This window comes from Limulus polyphemus, unplaced genomic scaffold (assembly GCF_000517525.1).
Source record: "Limulus polyphemus unplaced genomic scaffold, Limulus_polyphemus-2.1.2 Scaffold56, whole genome shotgun sequence".
In the NCBI taxonomy this organism is placed as follows: Eukaryota; Metazoa; Arthropoda; class Merostomata; order Xiphosura; family Limulidae; genus Limulus; species Limulus polyphemus.
Genome location: NW_013665666.1, coordinates 406,418 through 422,133, shown reverse-complemented (window position 1 = coordinate 422,133; position 15,716 = coordinate 406,418).

The following is a 15,716-nucleotide window of genomic DNA, read 5'->3' as shown; positions in this document are numbered from 1 at the left end:
GAGCACAGATAGTTCTCTTTGTAGCTTTGTGTTTAATAACAAACAACATAACTTTTTTTAGAGATTGGAAACAAAGAATTTAAGGCTAAAATTTATGTTGTTAAACGCCTATGATGGAGAAGCGTGAAAGTCTCCTAAGCTTAAGAAATGCAATAGAACATTACATTAAAATGTGGATGTTTAATTCAAAGTCTTCTTAACCAATCCATTGTGATATCAAAATCAGAGATGTGCATGTCAAAGGGACTTTCTGGTCTATTTGTCTCTTGTTTTCTGGCATTGATTATTACAAGGAACAAATAAAATAAACTTGAAATACCATATTTACATAAGTATAGTTGAAGGTAAAATAAAAACTTGAACTACCATATTTACATAAGTACAGATGAAGGTAAAATAAATTTGAAATACCATATTTACATACGTGTAGTTGAAGGTAAAATAAACTTGAAATACCATATTTACATAAATGTAGTTGAAGGTAAAATAAACTTAAAATACCATATTTACATAAGTATAGTTGAAGGTAAAATAAACTTAAAATACCATATTTACATAAGTGTAGTTGAAGGTAAAATAAACTTAAAATACCATATTTACATAAGTATAGTTGAAGGTAAAATAAATTTGAAATACCATATTTACATACATGTAGTTGAAGGTAAAATAAACTTAAAATACCATATTTACATAAGTATAGTTGAAGATAAAATAAACTTGAAATACCATATTTACATTAGCATAGTTCAAGATATACAATTAACCTACTAAGATGATTCAAATAAAATATCTGAAGCCTGACGTGGTGCTTCACTGCAATGCTGAAGATCTACCAAACTTAGGGTTGAATACCTTAACACTTGTTTTTAGTATTACTTATATATAGTATTTCAGTCAACCGTCTTGAGACTAGCATAGCTGGTGAGTTGTGAGCTTATAAGAAAATTACTGTAAGCAAAATCCTGTGGTAAGTAAAAGTTAGTTCTGAAACTCAAGATTTGTATAATATTGAACAGATATACATATGGATCTCCTAACAGGATTGAGATAATAAATTTAGAACATTAAGCCTAAATATAGTGTATTTAATCTATATAGAACAATACATTATTATATCATATTACTGTCTTTAACTTAGCCGTTCTAACTATTTTAGTCCAAATTATGTATATATATATAACATACACATATAAAATATAACACACACATATATATATAACACAACATACACACACACACATATATATATATATAACACAATTATGACTTTATTCCATTTTCTTTAAAAACAAAATCAAATGTTTGTTCAGGTGTTTGAAGCCGATCCAATATATGTTAAATTTGAAAGGGGGGACAAAACTAAACGGCTTGGGCTCATCTTAGTTGAGTAATACATAGTCTTTCATTCATACTACTTTGAGGTCTTAAATACGGTCATTTACGAACGCAAGTAATATACTAATAAGATACCATGATTATTAACAGATCAAAGACAAAGCATCTCGCCTGTGAACTTGTTACTTAACTTGTAAACTGATCATTCCTAAAGATATTAAAAATTTTTTCGTGCTATCAAAAATTATGTTTTTGAATAGTTTACAATGTGTATGTGAAACATTATAGACACAGAACAAACGCACTTTTAGAAGATAAACACTGTTTTCCTCAGTTAGACACAATAAGACTCAAAGAACAAAACTTTTTTGCCTGAATTCATAGGATAATATATAAGAATGTTAATTATACTAGTTCAAAACTACTCAGCTGACGTATTGTTAAATTGTCAGCCTTTGTGATGGAAATATTAGGATAACAATCAAAGACTCCTCATTCCTGATGAAAATAGTAGGACAGCATCAAAGATTCCCCATTCCTCTAGTACATGGCTATTCAACTGAGCTAGGGTTAAATTACCAGCTGTTATATTTGAAATAATATGGTCTTTTTTTAGGGATTCTTTATTTTCTTAGTATATTAATATTATATATTTTGTATTTACCCAATAAAGGAGAAGCGCTCCTACCGAAGCAAATTTGAGTTATCCGCTTGTTTATTTTGGATCATAATTTGAGAACTGATAGGTGTATATTATATAACATTTGTTTTTTGTTGACAATCAAGTATCTTAATTTCTGACTGCACAGAAAGTAGGCGTGTTACTTAGATTCCTATCGGAATCTTTGTGACTAATTGATGATCTTAAGTTTTAATCAGTAAACGAAATATTCAATGTGATCAGCTTTAAACTATACGCCACTCTGTTACTGATGCTTTTGTTACAGAATTTCACCTAATTTAACAGTTGTTTGTTGCAAACATTCCGTAAAACTGAAGATTCAGGTATCAAATCAAATTGAAGTAAACTGTAAGTTGAAATTACGTTAGCTCGAAAACATTGTAAGTCACTGTTTTTTTTAACTTAAAAAGGCTTAACTGAATTATGGACCAGATTAATTTGTGTCACATGCTGTTACCATTTTTCAAGTTACTTTTATTGGTTTTGGCATGTTTTGTTATACTGTAAATATATATTTGTATATAAAAATATATTTTTCTATTGATATTGTGTTCTTAAATATCCCACTTTCCGGATCCTGAACAATGTTTTATTACAGTACATAAGGAATACAAGAATATCTCCGCTATAACCGCTTGTCCTTTCAAGCTTATTCTTCAATTAAGCACTTATATTATATTATTCTATCATTCATGGATTTATGTCAATCATAGTTGTTCTTTCAACTGCCTCTAAACTTTACTACACGTGACGTTCTTCGCCAATCAGTCGGTTCTTTGAATTTGTTGATAATAATTTGTAGTGAATTAACATTTTCCCCAGCCTTTTGTAGTAACAGGATTTAATTTCCTGTATTGGAATATACTGATATGAAATTACCCTCGAAATTATCCGTGAAATATCTATAATCGTCGTGCTATATAAAGACTCTTGTACACACGTGCACATTGTTTGCTTGAATGCTCAAAATCATGCGGAGAATATTCAGACGTTAGGGACATATATTTCCAGCTGTTATTCTGACTACGTGCATGACCATTAAAAAGTAAAAAGGCGTAAATATTGGACTGACGAGTAGGCCATATAGTTAAAACGTTTAGTAGACCATGCTTAACCTTCATAAAGTTCAAAATTGGCAACTTAATGTGTAATATTCTCATTATTTAATATTACAGCCCGCTGTAATCAACGGCAATTAGAAGTCAAAAGGTTTTTGTGTTTGTCTACCTGTGTCTGAAACGTTTAGATATGTTCAGCCGTCTTAACACTGAAATCGCCTGAATTAGGATGATACCAGCAATTTGGTGTTTCATTTACAAGGTCTGCTTTACATCTTTTGGCATTCTGTCCATATAACGTCAAACTTTTCATTTGAATGACTCCAAACTTTGTAAAACAAACCTTTCAAGCTATAAACTTTAAAACATAAAGTCCAAAACACTTCACAAAATGATGGTTTGTAAGTTAAAATAAATCGTCAATAGTTGAAGGAAGATGTTATTGTCAATCGAACTGCTGTATTTTGTGGACAAATATTTATCTTGCAGCTTATCATAACTTAAGGCCTCTCCAGTCCGAATATTAAACAAGATTCTTACCTTCCACAAAACAGCTACTTTAAAGTTGCTTTGTTTCCTATGGACAATAAAGCCAGCGTTTTCCTATACATTTTTAACAACCTTAAAAGCTAAATAGATTCATACTAAGTAGATTCCATGCTGGTATATATAATTCCAGCTTAGATCCGAGTGTCGTTGTGAAAATAACTTACAACGCTGTTAATTATGTTAATAAAATTTTACTACATAAAATAAAATTTAAATCACATATTAAATGTCTTCAAAAGCAAGTAAGCACCTCCAACTTATGCATTCTTACTTACGTAAAACATTAATTGATTAGCAAAAATACGATTTTTTTACGCAATGAATAATAAAAAAAACAATATTCAGAAAATGGTTAAAATAGTCTACACTGGCATCAGGAGATAGTTTTCAATATTTCATATAATTTCCAGATTTAAGTCTCTGTATAAGTTATTAATTGACACATGAGCAAGAAGCTGAGATGCTTGAATAAACTGCTTAAGCCTACCATACAGGGCGAAACTGGTGAGTTAATTATCGCTCTGGATATGTTATCAACAAATCCAGCATTCAGTTCGGAAGCCATGTGCAGTGGAGCCTAGCGCTGTTGAGTTAGGCCAATAAACTCCGCATGTTCTGACCCTCTGAAGTCAACATCCATGAAACAGAAAAAAGTCAAAAGCCATGATTCGTCACAGACTTTCACAGATACACAACTTATGTTACTTACGCCACGCAATATTCCTTGCTATGGCTCTTATAATTCTAATAATTACAAACTCGAATACTTCATACATTAACAGACAAACATTTACTAAGACCAGATACATAGATGGATGACGAGATTTAATAGAAAATAATTTTCATTTCAAATGAAATAAGCTGTCAGCTTATTTAAAAATACAATGCTATATTAAAGAAAACAAATACATTAACACTAGCATCTGTCAATTACTGGTACGTTGGACCATACTTAAGTCTGATACATTTCATCTACTGAACAGGATTGTAATATATACTTACATAACCTTATAAACTCAAATATAAAATATTTTTTTACAAGAAAGTTAAGTAACACCATCCGAAAACAGTAATAAAATTTCTCTAATCAAATTAATCTTGGTTGAATCAAACATACAAAATATGGACGCAATGAACAAAAATCATCCGAAAATAGTAGTAAAATTGTACTAATCCAATTAAACTTGGTTGAATCAAACATACAAAATATGGACGCAATGAACAAAAACCATCCGAAAATAGTAGTAAAATTGTACTAATCCAATTAAACTTGGTTGAATCAAACATACAAAATATGGACGCAATGAACAAAAATCATCCGAAAATAGTAGTAAAATTGTACTAATCCAATTAAACTTGGTTGAATCAAACATACAAAATATGGACGCAATGAACAAAAAATATTACACCTTGTTCCAAGTAGATATTGTGTAAGTAAGACTTGTATGTTTGTAATTAAACGCAAAGCTATACAACACGCTGTGCCCATCACAGGTATCGAAACCCTGTTTCTAGCGTTATAAGTCCGCAGACTTACCGATGTGCCACTGGCAGATGAGAAAATTACTGTTTCATGAAGATCGTGATAAAATGTTTTCTAATACGACCAAATGCAATGTTTGTCGGACTTCTGTTTAATGTGCAATCTTAAAAAAGTTAGAGCTGCCATTCTCTGACTAGTTTGGGTGACTGATAGTTTCGGTTTCCTGATTCTTAAGACGGTCTTAAAAGGTAAAACACTTTTCAGCAGATTTACGAAATAACTCTATGTTGTTTATCAAAGTGATCAAATATGAAACAATGTTAAAATTTAATCACTGGTCATATTTATATTATTACAACGCTTTAATTTTTCACATCTATAACGCAATATTATTTACCATTATCAAACCGTTAAGTTTTGCTTAATAAATTGTTGAACATTCAACACCGTGCAGTTCAAAGTAGAATATTATTATTTTTTAGCCATATATTCATAAATGTAACACAAAATAATCGCATATCATTAGTTAGCCTTACAAACAACGCACATTCATAACAATATAAATCTAGACAGACTTTCAAGAGTTGTTGACCGGTCACCACATGTCTGCATAATGTACTGAGCTTAAATTCGTTATGACCCAATTGCAGCGTCCTCTGTGTCTTTTGTCCACGTGGAACCCACGCTTATGTAGCTGTAGAGAAGAATGGGGTGCATCAAGTGGTATGTTTCAGAGATGTTTATACATCTTTGAAGCTGCTTTCATCCATCTTCATCCACTTTGATATACCAGATTCAAGAAATGTCTAATCGATATGTCAAGCTTTTGATATGATAAGATGCTGAGTACTTTGAAGCTTGGCTAGATCGATAACAGTAAAAAAGAGCTCAGATTGAATGTCATACTTTATAATGTTTGTGCTTTGGTTCCGACATTCACTTTAAGTTCTGTATGCGAATTCCTGAGGACATAACCAGCCTACATGGCGAGTTTCTCAATCATCGACTTAAGTAGTTAGTTAAAACTGATGCGATAAAAATCAATTTTAATCTTACTGCAGATATTGGAGTATTTGTGTACACAAACGCTTTATCAAGATAAATTGGTGCAACTTACATGCATGTAGATGTTTTACACTTGATTAAAATCCTAGTCGGATATTTTTTGTTTATTAGTATAAAATAAAATTGAATTGGTTTTCTAAACGTAAGCTATAAAAACCTACAGTTTCAAAAATATAGGTATTTTAAATCTCCCTAGTGGCTCAGGGAAAAGCTTGAGGGCTTATAGCACTACAATTTTAGGTTTGATCCACGTGATAGGCACAGCAAGATAATCTACTGTACATCTCTGATAGCAAAAAAAAAAAAACAGACCTTTAAATCTTCCCTCTCCTCTTGAGGAGTAAAATCAACTATTTTATCTTCAGCCTTTCTCATTCCTCAAAGTAGATCGGGCGTGGCCCAGGAATTAGCGTGGTCTGACTATGAATACGAAAGTTCATGGGACACAGCCATTTGGTGTAAAAATACGCTTCGCACTTTGGGGGCCCATCTGTATAATATTAATAGTGACTGTCTTATCCCACTATTCAGACAGACAAGAGTAGTTCAAGCGTTGGCGAGAGGTGCTGACTAGTTGCTTTTCTCCTAGTTTATTAGTTCAGCATTAGAGATGTTTATGAGAAGATGACTCTGTGTAGCTTTGCAAGAAAATTGTAAAACAAACTAATAAATCTACAAAGCACATAAAATGTTTTAGTAAGTCTAGATAATTTGAAGTTTCGGCCTAGGACAGGTCATTTATGACACTTCTATCCATAGTGTTACCCATTTACCAAAGATCGTTTACCTACAGGCCTGTCTGTGATGCTACCCATTTACTAAAGATCGTTTAAATACAGTTACGTTTCTATTCGTGATTTACCCATTTACCAAAGATGATTTTCCTACAGTCACGCTTCTATTTGTGATGTTACCCATTTATCAAAGATGATTTTGCTACAGTCACGCTTCTATCCACGATGTTACCCATTTACCAAAGATCATTTTCTTACAGTCATGCTTCAGTCCGTGATCTTACATATTTACCAAAGATGATTTTCCTACAGTCACGTTTCTATCTGTGATGTTACACATTTACCAAAGATGATTTTCCTACAGTCACGTTTCTATCTGTGATGTTACACATTTACCAAAGATGATTTTCCTACAGTCACGTTTCTATCTGTGATCTTACATATTTGCCAAAGATGATTTTCCTACAGTCACGTTTCTATCTGTGATGTTACACATTTACCAAAGATGATTTTCCTACAGTCACGTTTCTATGTGTGATGTTACACATTTACCAAAGATGATTTTCCTACAGTCACGTTTCTATCTGTGATGTTCACACATTTACCAAAGATGATTTTCCTACAGTCACGTTTCTATCTGTGATGTTACACATTTACCATAGATGATTTTTTTACAGTCACGCTTCAGTCCGTGATGTTACCAATTTACTAAAGATCATTTTCCTACAGTCACGCTTCTATCCGTGTTGTTACCCATTTACTAAAGATCATTTTCTACAGTCATGCATACTTCCAAATTTTGGAAGTGCCAACAAAGAGTGATTAGATCTGATAAGATGGCTTAAAACTTACGTAAACGAAGTTTTGTAGGATACTAAAATCCAAACTTTATTCAAATTGACACAAAGACTCCAATACTAGGATAGGTACTTTTACGTGCCCGCCTCAGTCGGACGATATGTGAGAGAAGGGCACGTGAAAGTACCTATTCTAGTATCGGCTTCTTTGTACCAAAGTTAAAAAATATGTGGATTTTAGTTTGATTTCACTCTTATACGCAGAATTTCTTACTCATCCCTAGTTTGTAAGGTCCACTGCTTTAATAATCTTTTGCCAACTGTCACCTTTCTAATCCTAACTATTATATATTTCTAATCTCTCACTAGGAAACTGAACCTTTTCAAGAGAGGAATATTTGTTTTGTTTTTTAATAAATTGTGTATTGCATAATGCTGTTCCTAATAATGTTGACTATAGACTAGTAATTGATTATGAAATTAGATTTTCCATTGATTAATTTACTAAATCGTATTTTTCCTAAGGTCAAATTTTAAATCTTAAAATACAGACGTAGCTGTAGAAAGAATTACCCATCGTATCCTCGTGCTTGTGCCGAGCTACACTCGACAACAGTACATAATTCAGACACATAACGTTCGTAAATCATGATAGCAGGTAATTTAATAATGCATAATGTACATAATAAAGATAAGTATGTTAAATTCGATTTACTCTTTCTCTGTTTTCAATCATAAAATAGTGAAGGATTAAATCATTGACTTAAGCATACGTGATTCATCATGTTATGTTCCTTAAGACGAACAACGCTGTCCCGACTATATTCGTCCTATAACTGTCTTAAAATCTTGGTGAGAATTATGTCGAGCACTAGGTGGCAATACCATGGTTACGCTGATCTCTTTATGTGGAGACCTGCTTAACTGCAGGAAGTACAGGAGAGTTAATTTACTGTTGTTACCAGTGGCCTTTTCTCTGTGTAATAACTTAACTGCAGGAAGTACAGGAGAGTTCATTTACTGTTGTTACCAGTGGCCTTTTCTTTGTGTAATAACTTAACTGCAGGAAGTACAGGAGAGTTCATTTACTGTTGTTACCAGTGGCCTTTTCTCTGTGTAATAACTTAACTGCAGGAAGTACAGGAGAGTTAATTTACTGTTGTTACCAGTGGCCTTTTCTCTGTGTAGTAACTTAACTGCAGGAACTACAGGAGAGTTCATTTACTGTTGTTACCAGTGGCCTTTTCTCTGTGTAGTAACTTAACTGCAGGAAGTACAGGAGAGTTCATTTACTGTTGTTACCAGTGGCCTTTTCTCTGTGTAGTAACTTATTGATCCTCCCTCCTTTGTTTTCCCTAGCTACACGTTACGATGCTTTGTTTTTTAGTAATCTCACTTCCACTTAATGTCGATAAATACCTCTTATTGTTGTCAATTTTACTTTACTAGTGCAAAATAGGTCAACATACTGCCAGTACAATTGTGCTGGATTTGATAAATGGGATTCTTGTGTGAACTTGTCAGCTTCTTCGTTTGGTTTACCCTACATGGCCTTGCACGTACATCCAGGTTATGATCTTGCTATACAGTTACTTTGCTCCCTGCCGTCCACCAGGATATCAGAAACTCCGAATTTTATGCAATACTTCCTATGAGTGTGTCAGATAATTGAGATTTTGCTTTATGACTTATATATCCATTCTGGTGTTGTTTAAATGAAACTTTAATGCTCACCCAGTCTTATGCAAAATGTTGTTGCTCAATGACATGAAGATGAATGATCAACTAACTTACTAACTCTTTTTGGTGTAGGGATCACCAGTGGCTATGATGAGAGCTTATTGTCCACCACGGTCTTGAAACAGGTGCTGACATGTTTTACACACTGACCAATCTCTACATTTTCTGTCTTCTGTCTAGGCTGATTTCATAGCACCCATCCACCTGCCTATTGAGGCACACATTTTAGGTTATCCCCTGCTTGGTTGGTGTCTGTGAAATCTTTATGGAGCTAGAATGGCCCATTTGATAAGAAATATTGTTTGATGGTGGTCTTTAAACTGCAAGGTCATAGCAAATGATTTTCTTGTAAGTGCTGTTTGTGCTCGGCAAGATAGTTTTGTCTTGTGAGGTGTAAAAGGAACTTGATGAAGGTGGCTGAAGTACATCTCATGGTTAGTCTTAAATAGCTGAAACCAGAATACAGCTGGTGCATACAACCATGTCATGAAAAGACACAACATTTTAAGATCAGCTATTTACAATATGTCTGCCAGTTAGGTCAGACCAGTTTCGACCATACCATACAAAGCCAGACTGGTTGAAACCAGTACAGTAAATGCTCTAAGTCCAGTGTATTTTTCATTATTAGTCTATTTTAAACATTAGTCGCAAACGATCTGTTGCGCCCACAACACTTGAACAAAATAGTGATGGCCACATGTAAATTCATTATAATTCAGAAACATGTAACTAAGCCGCAATATAAAATTAGTAACAAATCAAACATATTTTAAGTATATCAGCTGTCAGCTCCCCTATAAGCTGATTTTGTTGTTGTTTGTTATTAAGCACAAAGTTACATAAAGGGTATCGAAACCCGGTTTCTAGCAGTATAAATCCGCAGACTACCGCTGAAGAAAACCGTGAGAAATATCTCGGATATAAATGCTTGGAAAGTATTGAACAAATTACTAAGGTACACACATTAAATTCATTCAGTGAGATTTAGTAATCTAGCATTCAAATATTTTGAATTTCTAAATCCAAGAAATAAAACACTTGAAATACATTTTACTGAGTTTCCACTAGAGGGCAGCAGGGAACTTAAACTTCCTAAAAACAACGTTATTCTAGATACTACGACTTTTAGACATAATTTTGATCCTCGTGTTGTAATAGAAATAGTATCGTCCAGCAAAAAACAACAGCGACAGAAAATAAACCAAATATAAAGGATAGAGGAAGAGGTCAACCATTGCACCTGTGACCATCCCAGGTGTCACACCAGACCTAAATCTCGATTTGGATTAGACGATTCCTTGATAGTGTACATTAATCGGCTCAACGGATCTCTTTGAGCTAATAGCATACCCTATAACATATGACTCTGGGACATAAGTGGAATTACCTTTTAAGAAGAGGAAAATATTTCTCATTAAATTTCTCGTTCAGATTTATTTCTTAGGATTTCGTAGTTAAACAGGAATATCTTTAGTGTAATCTGTCTTAAAGTTTTTGCTGTTGTTTTTTATACTAGGGAAAGCTTACTAACTTGCATTACTATCAACTTCATCCAAAACAAAGTGTAAAAATGAAGTAACAAATTTTGTTATTCTTTAAGTATGTAGCAAATCTCAGTTATTAAGAAACGCATTCAAAATTAGAAGTTTTCCTGCAACAACACGAATTTTTTTCTGTGGAATCAGTTTCAAAGCTCAAAGGCTGACAGCACTACTGCAGCAGGATGCTACCATCGAAGACAAATGTCTTAAAATGATAATAACTAAACTTACTTATTCCTATTTTATTACTCAATGTAAACTTCGACTCAGTGATTAAAATTACTTAACAATGAAGTTGAACATTCTGTAAAGTATTTATTTTTATTGATGTTTTTACACTCCTGCATACTTTCTTTTGAAGTGGCTAGCCTTTACAATTTATATCAAAAATCTTTTTTTAAAGTGGCTGACTTTTACAATTTATATCAAATTCTTTTTTTTGAAGGGGCTGACTTTTACAATTTATATCAAATTCTTTTTTTTTTTTTGAAGTGGCTGACTTTTACAATTTATATCAAATCTTTTTTTTTTTTGAAGTGGCTGACTTTTATAATTTATATCAAATTCTTTTATCTATTGATTTATAAGCAATCTCGCCCGCATTTTCAATTCGCGCTCGATCTTATAACATTCAATCAAAATATCATACCGATATTTGCTCACAAATCAAACATTAATTAACGTAATCATTTTGTATTTGTTTTCCACAAAAGATGGGTACCGAAATACGCAAAAAATGATGATTGGCGATAATTTACTTGACTCTGAGTTACTTTATTCAGCCAAATGCTAAGATACATAGGCAACAACTATCATCTGACGAGATAAAAACGGTTTATTCTTTTAATTAATTTTTATTTATGATAAAAAAATGGGACCGGCCTGGTAGTTAATGTGTCCGTCTGCGTATTGGGAATCTAAGGTTTGAGACCTAATGCCCCTGAATATGCCTTGTACTTTCAGTATCCATAAAAGTGACAGTCAGTTCTGTTATTCGGATCAGGAAGGTTCTCGTGACGGTCAGTAATTGAAAATTAGGGACTGCTACCGTCTGAATTCTAAGAATAGTCTTTGATCTGGTCGCTTAGCCCACATGTGCTTAACGTGTGGCTCGAGATGAAAATTCCAATTCCTGATATGAAATATGACTTGCATTATCTACAAGGAACATGAAATTAATTGTGCAACTTTTGTAACTTACGAAACGAGAATGTGGAATTTTATAAATGTTTATATATCAAGTATACCGGAAGAGAATGAAAAACGACATCATTTTGATCATATTCTCATACTTATGAAAATATATAGTCAAACATTTGTTGATTCGTCTACTATTTTCTCTGAGGAGACTGAACCTATAATATCCAAGTCAATCGCTTTTTCTTTTGTTTAACACTAAAAATTAACGTACGGGACGTTTTTTGTTGTTGTTTTGAGTAGCTTATTGAAACTCTGGTCTAGTGTTTTCCGTTTTGATATAACACAAAACTACAAAGTTTATTTTCAAGGCGCTATAACAAGCTACAGAGCAAAAATAAACTAGCCTTGAAACTTTCCTATGTGCGTTGTATATGAACAAGAAACATAAATGTTCATAACAGCTAAATCCCCCCCCCCAGTAGTTCAGCGGCAAATGTGAGTGCTTAAAATGCTAAAAATTAGGTTTCAATTATATAGAAAAAAATCAGCTAAATTTTCTCACCAAAATGGACTAGTTGTAATACTTTCCAAAAAACAATTTCCTAATTTAAAATAAAACATAAAGTATTATTAAATTAAAAAGGCAAAGTTGAACATGTTTGTTTACACAGTAGATTGTGGGCGCTAAAGCATTTTTGTTTTACAAATATAAGAGAATATTGTATTATATAGAATTATAATTTCTGCGTTATAAACATTTTTTATACAAAACACTCATTGTTTTTTGAAACGTAATTCAACGATTAACAAACAATGTCTACTTAGGAGTCATCTAGTAGCCAAACGCTGAATTCAGTTTTAGCTTAATATATTTAATCAACAAATATAAAAGAAATATATATATATTTATAAAATATGAAAAGCGATTAACTGAAAAAATCTGAATGGAAAATGGACTAAATAGTTTTATATGTTCTTACGGATAAAAAAAGGACTAAATAGTTTTATATATGTTCTTACGGATAAAAAAAGGACTAAATTGTTTTATATGTTCTTACGGATAAAAAAGGACTAAATAGTTTTATACGTTCTTACGGATAACAAAGGACTAAATAGTTTTATACGTTCTTACGGATAAAAAAGGACTAAATAGTTTTATATGTTCTTACGGATAAAAAAAGGACTAAATAGTTTTATATGTTCTTACGGATAACAAAGGACTAAATAGTTTTATACGTTCTTACGGATAAAAAAGGACTAAATAGTTTTATACGTTCTTACGGATAACAAAGGACTAAATAGTTTTATACGTTCTTACGGATAAAAAAGGACTAAATAGTTTTATATGTTCTTACTGATAAAAAAGGACTAAATAGTTTTATATGTTCTTACGGATAACAAAGGACTAAATAGTTTTATACGTTCTTACGGATAAAAAAGGACTAAATAGTTTTATATGTTTTTACGATAAAGAAAACAAACTATATATGTATTGAAATATTTCACAAACACATTATCGAAATCATAAGGCAACTCGATTATTATAGGTGTTAAAACGAATTTGTTTTTAATTAGTTTAATGTATCTTAACAAGTTAAGCATCTTATTTCAATATTTTATATAACCCTTAATAAGTCAACTACACAATGGCTATCTGCGCTCTGTCTACCTCGGGTATCGATACCCGATTTTTAAGGTTATAAGCTCTCAGACTTACCCCTGAACCACCGCGAGAACTTATTGCTAATTTGGGTTGGGCGTGACAATGTGCTCAACCAGGATTGGGTAGTCCCACTCAGTGAGTTCCATTCAGGAGATTTCTAGTTCGATTATGTTTCATTGAAACTATCATTGACTTACGTTTATTAAACTATCATTGACTTACGTTTATTAAACTATCATTGACTTACGTTTATTAAAGGCTTAAACCTTTCATGACAAATTTTCGATGCATTTGATGGAAAGAATAGAATCTGACAATATTATTGGTCCAGGTAGCAATATTTCAGTTTTCAGTATATCAGTTACTGACTGAGTCAGATTTGTCGGAACTTCCTATATGTTTAATTTAATGAATTGATTTATGAATTAAAATTAATTGATGCATTTATTATGGGTTATGCCACATTTGATCCGTGTTTTTGTTGTTGTTGTTTTCAGTGCTATATGCGTTAGTCTTCCTCCACTCAAGCCTTGTCAAAATTATCAGTCCAGCAGAAGAACGGTTAAAAACAACAATAATCTATTTTGTAATTTTTTTGTTTTTGTTTTTACTTAAGATGACTATTACAGGCCGGTTTGTTTGTTTCATATGCTTGTACAAAGTTACACAGGGGCTGTCTACGTACAGCCATCCATAATGTCAAAATTATAGACTGTAGAAAAGATAGCTATAGTCAACAGCACCTACGCCAACTCTTAGGCTTCTCTTGACTGAACGAATGGTGGCATTTTACTGACACTCTTACAGCGTATTCATGGCGGAAGGCGTTTCTGTATATTGTTCGAGTACGTTAACCAATAGGCCACGCCTTACCCATTACGAGTAATTTATGTCCTGAAAAGATTGAAGACGGATCAATAAATCAGTAAATGAATGAACTTAATTAGGTGGAAACATGACAATGGAAAACCAAAAATTAAATACAAGCCAACGAACAGAATAAACCTCACGATGAAAATTGGTTGGACATAACTTGGCCAACACAAAAAGAGTTACAAAACTCACATTGTTACGTTCATCCAGTAGTGAATTTAACTAAAGATGGAAATGATAACGATGCTGACTATAAAGACATAAGCCCGAGGTGGTCTGGTGGTTGACGTACTGGAATTCAAGGTTTGAGCCTACACTTTCAGTTGGAGGGACATTATGTAAGTGATAGTCAATCCCTCTATTCGGTTAAGAGCACGACAGAGGTTATTTACTGGTTTCACTCACTCTGGTTAGCAGTTTCAAATTAGGGATGGCTTCGCCCAAAGTCAGGAATTTCTGACTTGCCCATTTAACCCAAGTGCCGCTTAAGGTGCTCTTCAGATTGAAAATACCAAAAACACATAGTAATAAATACGCTTTTATGTCAAAAGTGTTATTTTTATATAGGTTATTCCAGTATATCTTTTATAAAATGTCAGTTCAAACGATACGTGGAATGAATAAACGCCCAATTACGTCAAGCTATTAATTATTGAATATTCCTGGATTTCCTTAGAAGACAGAATGTATCTCATTTTACGTCACTTGCTTATTAGTTAATTTTAAAATAATGTTTTTATAAGCACTGTCGCAAGCAACACAATTTAGACTAGTAACAAATCTTGGTTTTCTAACGCTAAAACTTTGTTACCTTCAGTTTACATTGAATAGATACGAGCTTCATGTTTAACGAATTAGTCTTATTAATACTAAACACAAAGAAATGTTAAGCCTAAACAGATGTTTGGTTCAGGAATATTCTCATAGATTCAATTTGGCTGGAGACGGCTTGAATGGGTAATGAAGAAAAACTTTAATGTAAGTTTAACATAACAGCAAATGTACAACGTTTCGACAAGGTTTTGTCATCATCAGGTCGAAACGTTGTACATT